The sequence below is a fragment of the Ammospiza caudacuta genome, chromosome 29 (assembly GCF_027887145.1).
Source record: "Ammospiza caudacuta isolate bAmmCau1 chromosome 29, bAmmCau1.pri, whole genome shotgun sequence".
Taxonomy (NCBI): Eukaryota; Metazoa; Chordata; class Aves; order Passeriformes; family Passerellidae; genus Ammospiza; species Ammospiza caudacuta.
In genome coordinates, this window is record NC_080621.1 from 3,750,261 (window position 1) to 3,772,428 (window position 22,168).

General features: G+C 44.9%; 1 pseudogene; it reads left to right on the forward strand.

The window, feature by feature from the left end:
- The first annotated feature begins 8,387 nt into the window (after positions 1-8,387).
- LOC131569189 (cytochrome b-like) lies at positions 8,388-9,444 on the forward strand (annotated as a pseudogene).
- Positions 9,445-22,168: the final 12,724 nt, after the last annotated feature.

Sequence of the window (22,168 nt, forward strand, 5' to 3'; positions counted from 1 at the left end):
TAGAATTCTTAAACACCAGGAACATGAAATGTCCCTTTCTCACTCAGCTCAGAATCAGCACCGCTGAATACACGCCTGAGGTGACCTGTAGTGGGCACGGGAAATGAGTCAGATGCTGTGAGAAAACTGCCTGGGCTGTTGAATCCCACAGAACAAGTAAACCCAAACAAGCTGATTTCCTGTTTGCCAACTTCCCTCCAGGAGACACATTTCATTCACACAGCCAGCAAGAGATCAGGACAATGTTCTTGGTTGTGCCTACAATTTGGCCTGTTTTGCCAGTAAATGACTAAAAACATAACCAAGAAAATGCAGGTTCTTCTTTAACACTCAATGCTACTGTTCTACCAAAACCATAAAAATGCTTCTAAAATCCTCTCCTTCAGGTACTTTTTAAAAAAAATCAGTTGCATGCACCAATTCTTCTAAACTTGCTGGAAACTGTTGCCCAGAAAATCTTCCCCAAAATCCCTCTGAGCTCTGGCATTTCTGTTGTGAAACAGCACAGCAGCATCTCCATGGTTCTTGAGCAGACACTCACTGCTTTGGAGTTTGCATTTCATTGCAATGGGAAGATCACTATTTTAGCACTCAGTCAAGGGTCAAGGTAGACAGTCAGATTATTTCAGGAGAAACTGTAGAAGGAAAGAATCTTCCCTGAATTCTGGGAACAACTACCTACTATTCTTCCTAATCACCATACTCATCCTAATCATTGCCAACAACCTATTTGTCCTGTTGATTTCCTGAGAAGGAGTTGGAATCATAACCTTCCTACTAATCAGCTGATGACACGGCCGAGCAGAGGCCGACACCGCCGCCCTCCAAGTCGTAATTTACAACTGAATCAGAGACATCAGACTTATCCTTTGCATAGCACAACTAGGCTCCACCACAAACACCTGAGAAATCCAACAACTTCCTACCCCATCCCAATCTCCTACACTACCTCTACTAGGTCTCATCCTAGCTGCAACCAGAAAATCCGCTCAATTCGGCCTCCAGCCATGACTCCCAGCTGCAATAGAAGGGCCAACGCCCGTATCCGCCCTACTCCACTCCAGCACAATAGTAGTTGCTGGAATTTTCCTACTTATCCGAACCCACCTTCTATTCAGTAATAACCAAACCACCCAAACCCTGTGCCTCTGCCTAGGAGCTTTATCCTCACTATTTGGAGCCATGTGCGCCCTCACCCAAAACAACATTAAAAAAATCATTGCCTTCTCCACTTCAAGCCAACTAGGACTAATAATAGTCACAATTGAACTAAACCTACCTGAACTAGCCTTCCTCCACATCTCAACTCACACATTCTTCAAAGCCATGCTCTTCCTATGCTCAGGCTCCATCATTCACAGCTTAAATGGAGAACAGGACATGTGAAAAATAGGAGGACTCCAAAAAATACTCTCCACAACCACTGCATGCCTTACCATCGGCAACCTCGCCCTAACAGGAACATCGTTCCTAGCAGGATTCTACTCAAAAGACCAAATAATTGAAAGCCTAAACACATCCTCCTCAAACACTTGAGCCCTACTCCTAACCCTTCTAGCCACATCATTCACCACGGTACACACAATCCGCATAACCGTACTAGTACAGACCGGCTTTGTTTGAATTCCGCCCTTGACCCCAGTAAGTGAAAACAACCCCGCAGTAACTTCCCCTGTCACTCGCCTTGTGCTGGGAAGCATCCTGGCAGGATTCCTCATCACCTCATTCATCATCCCCACAAAAACCCCTCCAATAACCATGCCACCCTCTATTAAAATAACCTCCCTAATTGTAACAGCCCTAGGCATTGCTTTAGTTCTAGAAATTTCAAAAATAGACCAAACACTCATCCTCACAAAACAAGCTCCCTTCTAAAACTTCTCAACATCCCTAGGATACTTTAACCCCCTAACCCACTGCCTAAGTATAACCAACTTCCTCAAAGGAGGAGAAAACATCGCATCCCACCTAACTGACCTCTCCTGATACAAAATACTAGGTCCAGAGGGGCTAGCCAGCCTGCAACTAATAGCAACCAAAACTGCCACCACCCTCCACTCAGGCCTAATCAAAGCTTACTTAGGATCATTTGCCTTATCCATTCTCATCATCCTCATATCCACATACAGAAATAACCAATGGCCCTCAACCTTTGTAAAAACCACCAAATCCTCAAAATCATCAACAACGCCCTAATCGACCTCCCAGTGCCATCAAACATCTCAACATGATGAAACTTTGGGTATCTAGTAGGCGTTTGCTTAATTACTCAAATCGTCACAGGTCTTCTGCTAGCTATGTACTACACAGCAGATACGAATCTAGCCTTCTCCTCTGTCGCTCACATATGCCGAGACGGACAATTCGGCTGACTCATCCGCAACCTCCACACAAACGGAGCCTCCTTCTTCTTCATCTGCATCTACCTACGCATCGGCCGAGGACTCTACTACGGCTTATACCTGTGGAGGATATTATTAATAGTTGGTTAGCTGAGAAAGGCCATGCTGACATAATGCTGCTGGTTAAGCTGAGAGAGGGAAGTCAGCAGTCAGTAAGCTGAAAGGAGAAGTCAGCAGTCGGTGTCCAATGACAGGCACGGACAGACTGCCCTTGCCGCAACATGAGGATAGGGAAGAGAGATTCTTCCTGAGAATATGTAGAAAGTATCAAAAGTATAACCAGAAGAATGCAGAAGTAGGCGTAGTTGCTGATATGTAACTAACCAATCCTGAGCTCAACTTTTGCAATATGTATGAAGCTCATTATGAACTGTATTTACCCTGCTGTACTAATCAATAAAATCGGGCCTGTGATGATCTAATTGATGTCCTGGTCTCCTTCCGTCGACACATACCTAAACAAAGAAACCTGAAACATTGGAGTCATCCTCCTCCTAACCCTCATAGCAACTGCTTTTGTAGGATATGTCCTACCGTGAGGCCAAATATCATTCTTAGGAGCTGCAGTAATCACAAACCTATTCTCTGCCATCCCTTACATCGGGCAAACACTAGTCAAGTGAGCCTGAGGCGGGTTCTCTGTTGACAACCCTGCACTGACCCGATTCTTTCTCTCCACTTCCTCCTTGCCTTCGTCATCGTAGGCCTTACTCTCGTCCATCTCACCTGGTTTACACCCTTTATCCTCCGATTAAAATTACAAAAGGACAACGCATCACACAATTGGTACCACTATCACAAATGACATCGGGAATACAATCATTTACTGGGCAAACACGGAATGAAAAAGGTTTTGGCTCTACTGGCGTTACACTTTTGACTGTGGATTTACAAAATAGATCAAAGCAAAAGGTTTTAATTACTTATGGGCATCAAAGCATAACCCTTTATGGATTTTTGGATACAGGAGCAGATACCAGCATCATTTCTCCAGAAGCGTGGCCACAACATTGGCCTCTATTTCCATCATCAAACATGCTCACAGGAGTAGGAGGATTTACATTGGCAAGCAGATCGCCGCTTTTGTCTGTGTGCATTGAGAATCGACAAGTATCTGCTGTGTTTTCAATTGTTCAACTGCCTCCTACAGTTTCCTGTTTAATTGGAAGGGACATTTTAACACAATTGGGAGTGGTGTTAACTAATCAGCACCCTTTGGGGTAATTGCCATTGCTTGGACTTTCCCCATTCCACTCACCTGGAAAACGGATACACCGGTGATGGTTAAGCAATGGCCATTAAAAGGGGAGAGTCTTATGCATGCCCATGAATTGGTAAAGGAACAATATACAAAGGGACACCTACGACTATCCACGAGCCCTTGGAATACACCTATTTTTGTAATCAAAAAGAAATCAGGGAAATATCGTTTGATACATGATTTGAGGGCTGTAAATGACCAGATGGAACCAATGGGGGCCTTACAGCCTGGTCTTCCAAATCCAGCTATGATTCCAGAACACTGGCCACTTTTAATTATTGACCTAAAGAATTGTTTTTTCACTATTGGGCTGCATCCTGATGATATGAAGAGGTTTGCTTTTACTTTACCAGCAATAAATTGTGGAGAACCGGATAAAAGATTTGAATGGACGTCTCTTCCGCAAGGCATGCGCAACTTCCCCACTTTATATCAGCTTTATGTTGATGCTGCATTATAGCCACTACGTCACAAATGGCCAGCAACTATAATATATCATTACATGGACGATATTTTGTTTGCACAGCAACAGCCATTCTCCTCTTTACAGATTAACAGCATTAAAAATACTCTTGCTGCATATTCACTTGTTATTGCTACAGAGAAAATTCAAACTACAAGGCCCTGGAAATATTTGGGATGGACTTTGACAGATCAGATAGTAATACCTCAAAAATTTGAATTACAATTGGACATTAAGACTCTACACGATGCACAGAAGTTGCTGGGAGACTTACAGTGGCTGAAGCCCATTGTGGGAATACCAAATCATTTATTAGAAACCCTTTGGCCTTTGTAAAGGGCGTTGACCCTACTACTCCTGTACACCTGACAAAGGAGCATCATCTTGCTTTGCAGCAAATTAGTAATTGTGTACAGCAAGGGTATGTGTCTCGTCGACAACTTGATCATCCCTTACTATTTGGAATAGCCCTTGCCATTTGCCTGGTGCTCTCTCTCAACTACAAAAGAAAACGGGGGAGATACGGGTGTTGGAATGGTTGTCACCACCACTACAGCATAAGAAAACAATATCTTCAAAAATTGAACAATTGGCTGCATTAATTAAAAAGGGGCGTCTCAGAATTCTTGAAGTGGATGGTAGAGAACCTGCTAGCATTAGATTGCCTATGGAAGAAGAAACCTTGGACTGGTACTTGATTAATTCGAAGGATTTACAGGAAGCATTATTGACATCATTTGCTAAAGTAGAGACTAGCAAATTAGTGCCTAGAGTTTTGCAATGGATGACAGAATGGAACTGGATCACTCGACCTTTGAGAGAAAAATACCCCATAGAAGGAGCTATTACAGCTTTTACAGATGCAGGAAAGAAATCAAGGCGTGCTGCTGTCACCTGGCAAGAAAAAGGACAATGGAAGCATCAACTCCTCACAGCAGACCTTGCAGATAGCTTACAAACTCTGGAATTGTTAGCAGTAGTATGGGCAGTGTCCAACTTACAGGAACCTTTAAATGTGGTCACAGACTCTATGTATGTCACAGGAGTAGTCAGACGGATAGAGGAAGCGGCAATTAAGGAAGTGAATAATAAATGATTGTATGAGTTACTGATACAGTTAAGGAAAGCTTTACGGGAGAGAAAAGCAGCGTATTCTGTGATTCATATTAGGAGTCATAAATGGTCTGAAGGTTTAGGAGAAGGGAATGAACGTGCAGATAAATTGGTTACCCTACCCATTGATAATTCTTGTCCTATTGATAAGCATACATTGGCCAGAGAAGCACATAGTAGGTATCATCAAAATGCAAGAGGATTAGCAAAACACTTTGAGCTGAGTTTGTCAGAAGCCAAGGCCATTGTTAGAGCATGTCCAACATGTAGTTATCATAATGGTGGAATAGGTCTAGGCATCGGGGTTAATCCTCGAGGTTTAGAAATAAATGAGAAATGGCAAATGGATGTTACACACATAGCTAGATTTGGTAAAGTCAAGCATGTGCACGTCACTATAGATACATATAGTCATTACATATGGGCTACGGCTCAGGCAGGAGAGAAAGCTATACACGTTACCAGACACCTGTTAAGTTGCGTCGCTGTTATGGGAGTACCAAAGAGTATCAAAATGGATAATGGTCCAGCTTATGTAAGTGCTAGAGTCCTAGTAAGTGCTAGAAATTTTTGAATCAGTGGTCTGTTAAGCATGTGACAGGTATTCCATACTCCCTTACTGGACAGGCAATAGTGGAAAGAGCAAACGGCACCCTTAAGCAGTATATTGAAAAACATCAAGATTTGAGAGATCCACAAGCATGTTTGGCTAAGGTTCTGTATGTGATTAACCATTTATGTATTTTTGGGGAAGACGATACCCCCCCCTGCAATTAAACATCACCCGAGGTCAAGTCAGGAAACTACTAAGGAAACAGAGGTCTGGGTCAAGTATAAGAACCCGAGTACAGGATTATGGGAAAAACCTGCAAAAGTATTATATTGGGGTCGGGGGTATCTTTGTGTTTCCTCACCTACAGGGCCTTTGTGGGTGCCTGCTAAGTGGACTAAACCTGTTTTTGATGCAGCCTCTGGTGGATCGCCTTACGGAGAAGGACAAGGAGCGACTGGGGAAAAAACTGCTTCTAGTCCTACAACCACTACTGTTACAATTGAAGGGGTACTCGAAAGCGGTGGACAGAGCACTGACACATCACTACCGGACAGCCCAGGAGCTGATTGGTTTTATTGACTCATTATCAACCTTTCGTTTAACAAATCCAGCGAAAGAACATTGCCTTGACTGTCACAATCCACATTGTGCTGCTTGGATAGCCCTACGTTGTGGGGGTTGTGATAGAACTTTTTGGATAGAACAATCATTATTGTGGGATTTGTGGTGTCACACTTGTGAGCACGAGTACACGTGGGGTAAAAGCTGGCAAGATGAATTAAGGAGACAAACAGGGCAAAATGCATATATAGCTTTAAATCTTTATGAGTCTCCTGAACAGAAAATTCTTGCTTATTATCGATGGGAGGTACAATGTATTGTGAATAGAATTAAGGTTCAAAGTAAATCACGCATAGTTTCTATAAGGTGTAGGAAATTAGTACCTTTAACACAGCATTCAATTGTAGGACCCTTCAAGAGGAATCCTGATAGAGCACTAGATTGCTGCATTGAAAAGTTGCAAAAATTGAGTTTGCAAGTGGCAGGACCAGTAAAATTAGGAGCAGCAAGATTGAAGATAGATAAGAAAAGGAAGGCAAAAAAGGGAATGATTTCATCTGAGTAAGGATATCAGTGAGCCTTCAAACTTACCTCATGCTATACCTGTAAGCAAGGATGCTGATTTAGAGTTAGTATATTCAAAAACTGACTCAGCCTTACAATAGACAATCTAGCAAACCAGGGAAAAGACAACGAAGAAAGGAAAAACAAAGCAAGCAGAAAGAAAAATGAGGTTTGTTCTTGTTATACTGCTCAATGCTGTAGCAAGTGAAGCAGTAGGAATAACACACTTTAGTCAACCAAGAGAAAATTTATGGGTGACACTTGCTAATCAAACTAACCAATCATCGCTTTGTCTTAGTCTTGGAGGAGTCACTAACCCATTTCGAACATGCCTGGTGGGACTTCCGCTGTGGTCTCCTGGAGAATTTTGCAGTTTGATAAACAATCAAACCTTATGTATGTCTAACATGTCAAACATCACACTGCCAGTACAACAAGGGTATACTGCAAGTCAGAGTGATGGTTATCGCCAATGCTTACTAATCCAATCACTTAACACTTCTTTGCATTCTCCTCCTGAGGAATTGGATCTTTTTGGAAGTACAAACGCCAGTATGTCTAACACGACAGCTGGCGGATGGTTTAGCTTCAAATTTTCGGATGCTCAGAATTTAAACCAACCTAAAGAAACATGGGCCACCCTAGATTGATCCCTGAATGTGAGTAAATTCTCTCCGCAGCATTACAGTCAATGTAACGGCACAAATATCACCGCACCAATGAAATTACCCATAGGAATATTTTTGATTTGTGGAGACAGGGCGTGGAATGGTATACCAGCCAAACCACAGGGTGGATCCTGTCATTTGGGGAAATTGTCATTGTTTCACCCTAACGTATCCTTGCTAATGCAGCTGAGTCTAAATTCAAACAGGAAGAGACGTAGCATACATGACTTAGACTGCAGCCAGATAGGAGATCCACAGTTTTGGGGTACATTCAAACAAGTGGTAGTTTCAACTATCTTGCCAGGAGGATCTGCCAATAAAGCTATGAATTTAGCAAAGCAATTAGGGTGCTGGGCAAAGGATGAGCTAAACAAGACATCACAAATTCTAGACATGCTAACCGCAGATGTGCAGAGTGTTAACCATGCTGTTTTGCAGAATAAAGCTGCTGTAGATTTTTTGCTCTTAGCACAAGGGCATGGATGTGAAGAGTTTGAGGGAATGTGTTGCATGAATTTGTCTGATCATTCGGTGTCCATTCCCACTAAGATAAAAGAACTGCAACAGGGACTTCACAGTCTCAAGGAAGAAGAAGGATTAGGAATTGGTGAATGGCTTAAAAGCTTAGGACTTGGGCCATGGCTGAGGAACATTGTGATCTATGCCATAGGACTACTGGGTGTAATTTTACTGTTTTTGCTTATTTTGCCTTGTATCTTTAACTGTATTCAAAACATGGTCAGCCGTACAATAGCAAAAACCTGGCACACTAGTCTTCTTGCTCAAGAAGAAAACGGGGGAAATGTGGAGGATATTATTAATAACCAATCTAGCCTTCTCCTCTGTCGCTCACATATGCCGAGACGTACAATTCGGCTGACTCATCCGCAACCTCCACACAAACGGAGCCTCCTTCTTCTTCATCTGCATCTACCTACGCATCGGCCGAGGACTCTACTACGGCTTATACCTGTGGAGGATATTATTAATAGTTGGTTAGCTGAGAAAGGCCATGCTGACATAATGCCGCTGGTTAAGCTGAGAGAGGGAAGTCAGCAGTCAGTAAGCTGAAAGGAGAAGTCAGCAGTCGGTGACCAATGACAGGCAAGGAAAGACTGCCCTTGCTGCAACATGAGGATAGGGAAGAGAGATTCTTCCTGAGAATATGTAGAAAGTATCAAAAGTATGACCATAAGAATGCAGAAGTAGGCGTAGTTGCTGATATGTAACTAACCAATCCTGAGCTCAACTTTTGCAATATGTATGAAGCTCATTATGAACTGTATTTACCCTGCTGTACTAATCAATAAAATCGGGCCTGTGATGATCTAATTGATGTCCTGGTCTCCTTCCGTCGACACATACCTAAACAAAGAAACCTGAAACATTGGAGTCATCCTCCTCCTAACCCTCATAGCAACTGCTTTTGTAGGATATGTCCTACCGTGAGGCCAAATATCATTCTTAGGAGCTGCAGTAATCACAAACCTATTCTCTGCCATCCCTTACATCGGGCAAACACTAGTCAAGTGAGCCTGAGGCGGGTTCTCTGTTGACAACCCTGCACTGACCCGATTCTTTCTCTCCACTTCCTCCTTGCCTTCGTCATCGTAGGCCTTACTCTTGTCCATCTCACCTTCCTCCACAAAACAGGCTCAAACAACCTGCTAGGCATTCCCTCAGACTGTGACAAGATCCCCTTCCACCCATACTACACCATCAAAGACATCCTAGGATTCGTACTAATGCTCTCCCTACTTGTCTCACTAGCCCTATTCTCCCTCAGCCTCCTAGGTGACCCAGAAAACTTCACCCCAGCCAACCCACTAGTCACCCCTCCTCACATCAAACCCGAGTGATCTTTCCTATTTGCTTACGCCATCCTCCGATCCATCCCAAACAAACTAGGAGGCGTAGTAGCTCTAGCTGCCTCAATCCTCATCCTGTTCCTCACCCCACTACTACATACATCAAAACTATGATCAATACCCTTCCGTCCCCTATCACAAACCCTATTCTGAACCCTAGTCGCCAATGTCCTCATCCTAACCTGAGTAGGCAGCCAGCCAGTAGAACACCCCTTCATCATCAACGGCCAACTAGCCTCATTCACATACTTCACAATCATTCTAGTTCTGTTCCCCCTTGCGGCCGCCCTAGAAAACAAGCTACTTAAACTTTAATTAACTCTAATAGTTTATAAAAACATTGGTCTTGTAAGCCAAAGATTGAAGACTAAACCCCTTCTTTAGAGTTACCCCACCACCCACCTCAGGAAGAAAGGACTCAAACCCTCTGCTCCAATTCCCAAACCTGGCATTTTTCACTAAACTACTTCCTGACCCTACTGCTAAAGAGCTCGAATCGCCCCCCGAGACAACCCCTGCACAAGCTCCAACATCCTAAACAAAGTCAACAACAACCTTCACCCCCCAATCAAAAGCAATCCCACCCCCTCTGAATACAACACAGCTACCCCACTGAAATCCAACCGGACCGACAACAAATCCCCACTATTCACCATCCCCTCGTCCATCAACAACCCCAACACACCCCCTATAACAAGCTCCACCATGACAACCAACCCCATCCCAAAACCATAACCAACAACACCCCAGCAACCCCAAGCCTCCGGATAAGGATCCGCTGCCAGCGACACTGAATACACAAACACTACCAACATTCCCCCTAAATAAACCATAACAAGTACCAAAGAAACAAAAGGGACCCCCAAACTCACTAGTCATCTGCACCTTGCAACCGCTGCTACGACCAGCCCCAACACCCCATAGTAAGGAGACAGGTTAATGCAACCGCCAACCCCCCTAGAACAAAACTCAGCCCGAAAAACAGAACAGATTCTATCATAAATTCCCACTTGGCCTCTCTCTGAGATTTACGGCCTGAAAAGCAGTCGTTACAAAATTTAACTATAAGAACACCTAAATACGTCCTTCATTCCCTCCCCCATCCCCTTACCCCCCCCCCTTCCCCCCCTACCCAGCACGTTTTCTTCTTGCTTTCAGGGTATGTATAATAATGCATCGCACTCTCTGCCCCATCAGACAGTTCATGAAATGTAGGATAATCCACATTACACGTCAAGCTCTTCCACCAAAAACCCAAACGGATGGTATTCGTCCAGCCTACCTACCAGGCACATTATTGCTTCAGGTACCATACAACCCAAGTATTTCTACCCAAGTCCAAGCCGCAAGTGTCACCCAAAGACCCAGGATCTTACCTAATGTACGCAACACCCAACCTAGAGAACGAGGAATGTCCCAGTACACCTTTGAATTCCCCTAGTCTACAGGATTCGCCCACCTCCTAGGTAATATTCTCAGCCAAAAGCCTTCAAGCACTCCCAAGCCAGACATGGTTATCTTTTGATCGCATTTCTCACGAGAACTGAGCTATCAACATCATATGTGCTTTAGTTTATTGCCGTCAAGCACATACCTCTCCTATACTTGCTCTTTTGCGCTATTGGTTGTAACTTCAGGATCATAACTTGCTTCATTCCTTCCTCCTTGCCCTTCACAGATACAAGTGGTCGGTTGAATACTCCTCCCTAACTTCATTACCTCGGCATCCCGACCTCTTGCACTTGTTTTCTTTTAGCGTCTCTTCAATAAGCCCCTCAAGTGCAGAGCAGGTGTTATCTTCCTCTTGACATGTCCATGACATGACCGCCAAGCATATGAATCCCCTAACACCCAGAATGTCATGATCTAACGGATAAGGGTGTCGCAAACTTGGCACTGATGCACTTTGACCCCATTCATGGAGGGCGCGCTACCTACCTCTAGACAACAGATAGTGTAATGGTTGCCAGACATAGTAATTATTTTATCATTCACTAGGAATTAACATTTAAATTCCGTTTTATGCATCTGGTTTTTTATCTAGACTTTTTTTTTTCAAATAACTAAGCCACATATCCCTACATTGTCCAAACTACTTACCATCAATACACTTTCAATTAACTTTCCTCTATATTCCCTACTGTCAAAAATAATAACCAGCCACCATCAACACTCCCCTAACCACCCCCAAACAAACATAATATTAATCCCAAAGCTAGCCCCTCTCCAAAAACCGAAACAAACCACAAGTCATGATGACAAACCATCAACCAGCTACCCACCAAATTTCACGTCCTTGTAGCTTATAGAAAGCATGACACTGAAGATGTCAAGATGGCTGCCACACGCACCCAAGGACAAAAGACTTAGTCCTAACCTTACTGTTAGTTTTTGCTAGGTATATACATGCAAGTATCCGCGCTCCAGTGTAGATGCCCTGAACACCTCAATCAGGGAGATAGGAGCGGGCATCAGGCTCACCACAACCGTAGCCCAAGATACCTTGCAATTGCCTCACCCCCACGGGTAATCAGCAGTAGTTAATATTATGCAATGAGTGTAAACTTGACTTAGCCATAGCATATCCAGGGTTGGTAAATCCTGGGCCAGCCACCGCAGTCATACAGGAGACCCAAATTAACTTTATAACGGCATAAAGAGTGGTCACATGCTATCCAAGTAGCAAAGGTTAAAAAGCAACTGAGTTGTCACAAGCCCAAGATGCCAAAAAGGCCTCCCCATCAAAGAAGATCTTAGAACAACGATTAATTGAACTCCACGAAAGCCAGGGCCCAAACTGGGATTAGATACCCCACTATGCCTGGCCCTAAATCTTGATGCTTACACCTACTAAAGCATCCTCCTGATGCTTTAAGCACCAACGCGTAAAACTCTAAGGACTTGGCGGTGCCCCAAAGCCACCTAGAGGAGCCTGTTCTGTAATCAATGATCCACGATATGTCTGACCATTCCTTGCCAAAACAGCCTACATACTGCTGTCACCAGCCCACCTCCCCTGAAAGCTCAACAGTGAGTTCAATAGCCCCACCACGCTAACAAGACAGGTCAAGGTATAGCCTATGGAAAGGTAGCAATGTGTTACATTTTCTATGTTAGAACATAGCGGCAAAGGGGTATGAAATAACCCCTGGAAGGTGGATTTAGCAGTAGAGTGGGACAATGGAGCCCTCTTTAAGCTGGCCCTGGGGCACCTACATACTGCCCGTCACCCTCCTCGCAGGCGCCCCCCCAATGAACTAATAAGCTACTTAGCCAAAGATGATGTAAGTTGTAACAAGGTCAGTGTACCAGAAGGTGCACTTAGGCTACCAAGACGTAGCTTCAGCAAAAGCATTGAACTTACACCTGAAAAATGTCTGCTAACACCAGATTGTCTTGATGCCAAACTCTAGCCCAATCGACATGATCTGGAATAACAAAGCTACTCCCCCGCACCCAACTAAAGCATTCACTATTCCCAGTATAGGTGATAGAAAAGACACCATTGGCGCGATAGAGACCACGTACCGTAAGGGAAAGATGAAATAATAATGAAAACTAAGCTATAAACAGCAAAGATCAACCCTTGTACCTTTTGCATCATGGTCTAGCAAGAAAAATAATACAAAATGAATTTAAGTTTGCTACCCCGAAACCCAAGTGAGCTACTTACGAGCAGCTATTATTGAGCGAACCCGTCTCTGTGGCAAAAGAGTGGGATGACTTGTCAGTAGAGGTGAAAAGCCAATTGAGTTGGGTGATAGCTAGTTGCCTGTGAAACGAATCTAAGTTCACTCTTAATTCTTCTCCAAGGAAAACCTACAAACCCTAATGAAGCGAATTAAGGGCCATTTAAAGGAGGTACAGCTCCTTTAAAAAAGAATACAATCTCTCTGAGCAGATAAATACTGGGTTTTCCAACTGCATTGTGGGCCCTCAAGCAGCCATCAACAAAGAGTGCGTTAAAGCTCTACATTACAAAAATATAAGAACCTTATGACTCCCTCCCCATTAACAGGCTAACCTATATTCAAATAGGAGAAATAATGCTAGAATGAGTAACCAGGGTCCTCCCTCTATGACACAAGCTTACATCTGTACATTATGAACAAACCACCAATATACGTCAAATCAAACAAGCACAGTATTAAGTATCTTGTTAACCTGACAGAGGAGCGTCCATTAAGAAAGATTAAAACCTGTAAAAGGAACTAGGCAAACCCATCAAGGCCCGACTGTTTACCAAAAGCATAGCCTTCAGCAAATGCAAAACAAGTTTTGAAGGTGATGCCTGTCCGGTGACTCACGTTCAACGGCCGTGGTATCCTTACCGTGCAAAGGTAGTGGAATCAATTGTCCCACAAATCGAGACTAGTATGAATGGCTAAACGAGGTCTTAACTGTCTCTTACCAGTAATCAGTGAAATTGATCTCCCTGTACAAAAGCAGGGATAAACCTGTAAGACAAGAAGACCCTGTGGAATTTCAAAACCAGCAACCACCTTAAAACACATACTCACCTACTGGCTTCACTGACACATAAGCTTCTGGTCTGCGTTTTTCGGTTGAGGCGACCTTGGAGCAAAACAAAACCTCCAAAAATTAGATCACACCTCTAGACTAAGAGCAACCCCTCAACATGCTAATAGCATCCAGACCCAATACAATTGATCGATGGACCAAGCTACCCCGGGGATAACAGCACAATGTCCTCCGAGAGTCTGTATCGACGAGGAGGTTTACGACCTCGATGTTGCATCAGGACATCGTAGTGGTGCAGCTGCTACTAAGGGTTTGTTTGTTCAACGATTAACAGTCCTACGTGATCTGAGTTCTGGCGCAATCCAGGTCGGTTTCTATCTATGATGAACTCTTCCCAGTACGAAAGGATAGGAAAAGTGAGGCCAATACCACAAGCAAGCCTTCGCCTTAAGTAATGAAAACAACTAAATTACAAAAGGCTATTACACCCCACCACGTCCAAGAAAAGGACCAGCTAGCGTGGCAGAGCTTGGAAAATGCAAAAGACTTCAGTCCTTTAACTCAGAGGTTCCGATCCTCTTCCTAGCTTAACCCAAACCACCCTCATTATTAACCTCATCATAGCCCACTCCTATGCCCTCCCAAACTTAATCGCAGTAGCCTTCCTTACACTAGCAGAGCGCAAAATCCTAAGCTACATTACAACAGTAGTCCTAGTCCAACTATTCAGCCTTTCCTGAAGGTCTGCCAGTCTGCATTTTCAAAGATGTCTTGCTTGTCCCAGCAAACTGAGGAAATGACAGACTCTGCTGCCACAGACTCTCCCATGGAGCCATCGGAAGCCCTGCAGGTTCCCCTGCAAATGCTGCCCCTGTGGCTGCAGACACCCATTTTTAAGATGAACGCCTTGACAGGAGCTTTACCAAAACAGTGGTATCCTAATGCTCTTTCTGTTTCAAAACCAGAAACTCAGTCACTAAGAAAGAGAAGGAAGACATACAAAAGCCAGGTTAGGATACACCCTAACCTAAGCAGAGGGGAAACATCTACTTACGTGTGAAATATGCTACAAAATAGGCACCATAGGTAATTCCATAGGCAGTGAAAAGCAAAGGAGCAATTCCCTCAATCATTTTAACACTGTCCTGCAAGTTTGCAGGCTGTGCTCACACACTGGAAAAAGCAAGGCTCCTGTCGGTGTGCAACAGCCCACTGACAATTTCCTCAATCAGGAGGATTCTCCTGAACTGAGCAAGTGCTAGGACTGCTCTGACACTCAGGCCTTCCATGCACCAGGGTAACCTTCTGATGTTGCTACGACAAGGTGGCAAACATGCCCTGACATCACAAAGCAAACGCTCCATGTTGGTCTGTAAATTTATGCCAAGCAATAACCAACCTTCCCTACAGGAAACACAAAATAGCCTGGGAAGTTCTCCTCTGTCACAAAGCAGCACAAATTCCCCTTGCGGGCCAAACCCTGTCTTTCAAGGGATCCAACAGGAACTCCAGGAGTGCACAAAGCACCTACAGCCTGTACCCCAACTGAGCACTCAGATGGCACCCAAGCAAAGGAAACGAGCCCAAGAAAATGGCCCAAAGCATTGCCCATCTGAGAAATTACCCTCCTTTTAACTTTTTAAAGGTTTATTAAACCTTAAGAAAAGGCTGTATAAGGAAAGATTGGAGCACTGGAAAGTCTCCATGATTAGCAGCCACATGCTCATCTACAAAAGGGATGCTCTGCTTTTCATACCCTTAACCCCTCCCAATGTTTTTTCAGTCAACTCTTTCTCTGCCGTTCAGTGGTGGAGATTACTTTCTTGCATCTTGATTGGAGGTCAGGTGTTGTTACACCCCGCTTGCTGGTCACAAACCAGCCCTCCCCAACTGCCCTGACTACCAAGGCTATTACAAGGGGGAAAAGAAAGAGGACTATGAGAGGACATATTACAATAGCAGCACTTTACATTTGAACAGAATATTTATCCACATAATATCTATCTCTTAATTGTGAGAGCCAACTATTACATTACTCACCTATAATGCACAGAAGCAAGAAAGAAGGCACTGGGTTGGCATAACAGCTGAAATCATTGCTAACAAATCTCCCCACATATTTGCACCTTTATTGGACATGGCCAGGACTCCTGTGGATGTACATCTCTGCCTTTCTTGCCCTTTGGAAGCAGTCAACCTGGCAACTTGTGGGGAAACCAAGGGCTTTGTGGGGGCTGCATTGCTCTGCACACACCCAGGCCCCCCGTGGCACAGAGCTTTGGTGCCTAAAAAGATCAACCAGAGGAAAACAGCTGGAGAAGGTTTCATTTGGACCTTTCTTCCCTGCTAACAGAAGTTGTCAAAATGAAAGTGACCAAGCAGGGCCTGATCCCTGCTGCCAGCTCAGGGTTAGAAAGGAGGCATTACTTGATTTCATTGCTGGGTGCACAGGGAGTAACTTCCCTAAGTCAAGCACACCCAGCAATCTCACCTAGTAGTTTGTATCCATGGAACTAAGACATATTCAATACTTTGCTGAAACTCACAGGCTAAACATTACCTCCAATTTATCGACATATTTCAATCACTTCTCAGAATTTATTGACATCAGAGTAGGAGTGCCCTGTAGATCCCTGCTGGTCATTGTCACAGGTTCAGGTGACCCATGCACAAAATAACCCAGGACAAAACTGGGCTTGCAAAGCAAATTCATTCCATTACTTGCAATAGCATATAATACATACTGACCTCTGGATTCCCAAAAATCAACTGGAGAAGGAGTTGGAGCTTGGTGCTCAGCAGCAGGGGCAGGTAGGCAGTGCACTTGCAGGACAACCCCTTGATCAAAACGCTATGCATCTCGTCCTTCTCAAATCTCCAGCCCAGAACTAGGTCTTGTATCTCCTGCTCAGGAGCGGAATTTCCCCAGTTACAGCATCAGCTCACACATGCCTGGCGTGTGAGATGATGGCTCAGGATGACTCCATGACTCCCTGCCACCAAGGGCTCTATTGTGCATTGCTCTCCTTTCAAAGCTTGACTGCCCACCCATTGACCAATCCATTGTTTCTCTTTCAAGGCTCAAGGTCCCAGCTCTTAAACAAGACACTTTTCTTCATTGTCTTGTCAACCTGCTCAAACATGGATCAAATATGGCAGGGCCTGGGACACAACTCCAGTTCCTGACACAGTCCTTTGGGAAATATTCCCATTCCTCAAATTCTCCTTTGGTGGTCAAGAGCCTCCTAAAAACACTTTCTTCCCCCTGAATGCATTCCAGCTACCTTCTTAGCAGGACCACTCTCCTTATTCTCAAGGCCAAGATAGCCACTTGCACACAGTAAGCACTGCAGTGGGGGAATACGTGGTTCAGCACTCCTGTTAAAGCTAAAGGAATTGAAAAGACTATGCCCTGTTTGTTGGACTTAATGCCTCTCCATCCTATTCTGGGAATCAAACACAAGTGTTTCATCAATACACCCTGCAAGTGCTCTTGCTGAGTGAAGCCACATTGCTGTGTCAATAAAGCAGCCAGGACTCAGTTTCTTCATGCAGGGAAAGCCAATTCTTTAGTCAAATAACTCATTTTTATACTGTTTTCACAGACCTCGTGTTCAACTCCAACTGGCTGGTAGTTTCCTTGCCACACAATTTATTGCTTAGAAGGTGTATTAGTGTGTACATGCTAAGACTCACACTTTCTAAGACTCACTCTTACTCAGGTGATTACATTTTTTTTCGTGCACGCTCATGGACAGGTTTCTTGTTTATTACAGATGCAAACAGTTTTCTCAGCACAATAGCTTGTTGTGCTAACTGCACTCAGGACTATTCCCATGGGAAGTTAGCTGGCTGCATGTAGAAGATGCAACAGGACAGTTGGGAATTTACCATAGTGTGGTAAATAGGTATGATTCATGCTGATAAAAATTGAAACAAGAATCAATATTGATACAGTAATTAATATTTAGAAATATTAAAACAGTAAAAAGTTGTAATGCCAAAGAAAAAGGGAGAGGCGGGGCTCTACCTTCCCCCCCCTCCCCGCAGATGTTCAGGAACAGGAGGAAAGCAAGAGATAATGGTTGCTAAAAACTAACAAAGAAGGGACACTCTGGTTGTGTCCCAGGAAAATGCTAATTATAAGGGATTTATTGCCTTGATGCCTAAATGCAGTAATTTTGTTAGTTTTGGCTTACATTGTATTGGCTTGGTGGGCATGTGTAACGCAAAGCTGAATTAAAGGACAAAGAGGAAGACTACAAAATCTTCCTCAGATGACCCCCAAAGACTTGTGCGACCACCAAACCGAGTGGTGGCACATGCGTGGTAAAGATGATAATGAGGACGGAGGTAGAAGTGTGCTGAATCGAAAATGGGAGGAGATGGCATTGACAGATGTCATATAAGGAAGAATCTTCACTTGGCAAGCTCGTACGTGATTTGGCAAGGGTCCCAGAGCCCTGCACTCCACACTCCGTGGTTATCTTTTGCTTATGTGCTATTATTGGAACCAAATTCTCCCTTATTTTAATCAAATATAATATAACCAATTTTTAATTTTTTTTATTTTAAATAATAAATTAAAATTGCTACTACTTTTAATATTGTTTGGGGTTTTTTTATGATGGGATAACTGAGCAAACATAGCAATAGGAAGGCCTGATTTTATAAGGTCTTTCTTTTCTAATAACCCTACCTGTGTGCAGCACATTATGACTTTCTTTCAGAAATTAATGAAGAAAACACAAATTGCCTACTGAAACCCTTCTGCCCCCTGCCAAATCAGTTCACTCCTCAAGCACAAGCCTCAGGCAAATCCCTGATGTGCCTCTCTCCCAGGAGCTCAGAGCTGCATTGCACAGCCCTTGCTGTGCGCCAGAGAGCACAAAGCAGGCTGGCCTGGTGGGCCTGCATATTTCTGCCAAACACTCTGCATGTCACACCTTTGCTCTGGCTCAGTGCAGAACTGCAGGGTTGCAGGTGCTTCCTCCCAGAGCTGCGTGAGGCGCTGGCTCCTGCAGATGGGCCCTGCCAAGCTGTCCCTGCCTCACGCTGGTCTCGCTTCCCCTGGCACAAGTGCCGGGCCTGAAGGAGGCTGCCCTGTGCTCCAGCCTGCCGAGCAGCCCGGCTCCCTGCCCTGGTGCCCAGAGTGCTGCACACACTGCTGGCCTTTGCCAGGAGTTGCAGGGCAGCCAGCAGAAGAGGAGGAATCCTCCGCCAGCCCAGCGGCCCTTGGCTGCCCTTGGCCTTTCTCTGCTCCTGGGCACACTGCAGATGGCCAATGCCTCCAGGCTGGGCTGTGCCCAGCACGGCTGCGCTTCCCCTTGGCAGCAGCCAGCTGCCACCTGGGCTCTGAGGGCAGAGGATTCGCCTGCTCCCAGGAAGAGGCACCCAGGGCCCGGCTGCTGCCTCTTGCAGCTCCAAGGGCCTCTTTCCACCCTGTCTCGGCCGCGGCTCAGCTGGGGCTCCAGCCCGGGCAAGGCCGGGCCCGCTCTCACCTCACAGGTGCTGACAGCTCTGCACCACAGGAGACCTTCCCGAGCACCCTCTCTGATCTTTCTGCTTTCTCACTTGATCAAGGCTTTCCTCCAGCCAAAGAGATTATTGCATTTAGGGATCCAAGTCCAAGTGGCAGGAGCTCCAATGCTCTCCAGTCACAGCTGAAGGCCTGCATCTGCATAAGATGTTTGGGCTGCCCCATTCTTCCTTTGCTTTTGCCTGCAAATGCCATTGTCCTTTCTGCCTCAAATAGAAGTACCAAAGATGGCCAAAAACTGACCAGTGGGCCATATTCCAAAGGCAGTCTGGTCTGGAGAGGATGACTGAAGAAGATCCTTCCCCACTTTGACACCATACCAAAGACACCGTTTCACTTTCCTCCTTTAAGAAACAACAGACAATTCAGATGGAATTCTGGAGTTCATTCGCAGAGTGAGAAGGAAGGGGATCTTCAAGGTGAGTTGTGGTTTCAGAAACTTTATTGATTTTCAATCCTATTCTGCAGTCCTATTAGACAATCCTACTCTAACCCTAACCCTTACCTTAACCCTAATCCTTATCCTTATCCTTATCCTTATCCTTATCCTTATCCTTATCCTTATCCTTATCCTTATCCTTATCCTTATCCTTATCTTTGTCCTTGTGTTGTCCTTATCCTTATCCTTATCCTTATCCTTATCCTTATCCTTATCCTTATCCTTATCCTTATACTTATCCTTATTTATATGTTTATCCATATGTTTATCCATATGTTTATCCTTATGTTTATCCTTATGCCTATGCTTATCCTTATCCTTATCCTTATCCTTATCCTTATCCTTATCCTTATCCTTATCCTTATCCTTATCCTTATCCATATGTTTATCCTTATGTTTATCCTTATGCCTATGCTTATCCTTATCCTTATCCTTATCCTTATCCTTATCCTTATCCTTATCCTTATCCTTATCCTTATCCTTATTCTTATCCTAATCCTTAATCTAATCCTAATCCTAGTCCTAACCTACAATCCTACTCTAAACCTGTTAAGGAATAAATAAATGGTCCTGATGTGATTGTCACATTTTTGTCTCCTTCCTCTTCACTGCAACAATCAGTGGCACCAGGCTGGACGCAGGCTCAGCATATCTTACAAATGGATGCTGCCCAAAGGGAAAAAAACCAAATCAACAAAATACAATGAACCATGACTTTCCAAGCTCAGTGCTTCACAGGATTGCTCCTGCCCCTAGAAGGATGCAGGAAGAGGAACAATGGGACCGTCTACACCTCCATCTTGATGTGCAGGATTTTGCCATCACAGGCAAACCTGGCCCAGAATCTCACTCACCCATTTATACAGGTGTCTTCATCTTGCTGAGATTTTAGCCCTGCCAGTGCTCTAGAAATGGTGCTTTCTGTCCTTGGAGTTTCTTCTTTTCAGGAAACTCCAAAGCCTCTCATTGGTCCCTCTCTTTGTAAGACAGGCACTGTGCTGATTTCCGCAGGGAGACAGAGCAGTGTCTACCTTTCCATGCCCTGCCCCTTGTGTGCTGGTCGGCACCTTCCTTCCCAGCAGGGCCAGCCCAGGGGCACTGGGCCCTGCAGTTCCCACTCTGCCACACAACCTGGCAGCAACCCTGGCACAGTTCCCGTCTGCTTGAGGGTGCCAGGCAGCAGATGGGGCTGGGACAAGTCCCTCCTGGCTGTCTCTGTTTGTGGCAGAAACCTCTAAGGGTGGGCTGGGGGGCACAAACCAGGGCCCCTCAGAGGCTCAGAGTGAACCCCCACAGCCCCTCCTGCCCACAGCCAAATCTCTGACTGCTCAGCTGGGACTGGCTTCCTTGGGTTCCTGCACCTCCATTTCATGTCTCTGTACCCTGCATTGCTCTACTTCAATTCTTTTGACATTAGGTAAAACTGAACACAGCACCAAATTAAAAAACTAAGAGCGTGACAGAAACAGAAAACAGAGCACCTCTCCTCTCAGGAAATGTAGAGAGAGGTGGAGTTATTCAGCTTTGTGAAGAACAGGCCCAGGGAGACTTTATTGCCACTTTCCAAGACTTCAGAGTGGCTTTGAAGAACGTGGGGGACATCTTTTTTAACTAGGCCAATTACAATAGGATGTGGGTGAATATTTTTAAACAAAATGGGGATCAAGTCAGAGTAGGTCTAAGGAAGAACTTGTTTACTCGGAGCATGGTGCCACCCTGGCACAGGTTGCCCCAAGAGCTTGTAGGTGCCCCGTCCCTGCAACCATTTCAAGTCAGGTGGGAAAGGGCTCTGAGCTACCTGCTCTCTTTCAAGATGTCCCTGCTCATTGCAGGACACTTGCACCAGAGGACCTTTAGAGGGCCCTGCCAGCCCAGCCCAGTCTAGGATTCCTCACCATTTTCATTTGAAGAGCCCCAAGAGTGGAAGTGAGGAAGAAGAGGGCTCATCTGATGTCTTGGACTTGAGTGGAGGAGGAGCCCATCCCTCAGAGCCTGTTTCACCTGCAGCCCCTTCACATTTTACCTGCAGGAGCTCCTTGGCAGACCAGCGCTGCTCCTCATCTCTCTGCAGGCAGCAGCTCAGGAAGTCACGCAGCAAAGCTGAGAGGAGCTTGGGATGCTGCAGTTTTGGGGTCCCTACTTTGGCTATCAGGCGTCGAGCCTGGAGAAAAAAACCCATGAGGCTCCACCTGCTGCTTTCACATCTCTAAGGCTCTCCCAGATCCCTTTGTTTAGCCTCTGTTCCTCAGTGGCAG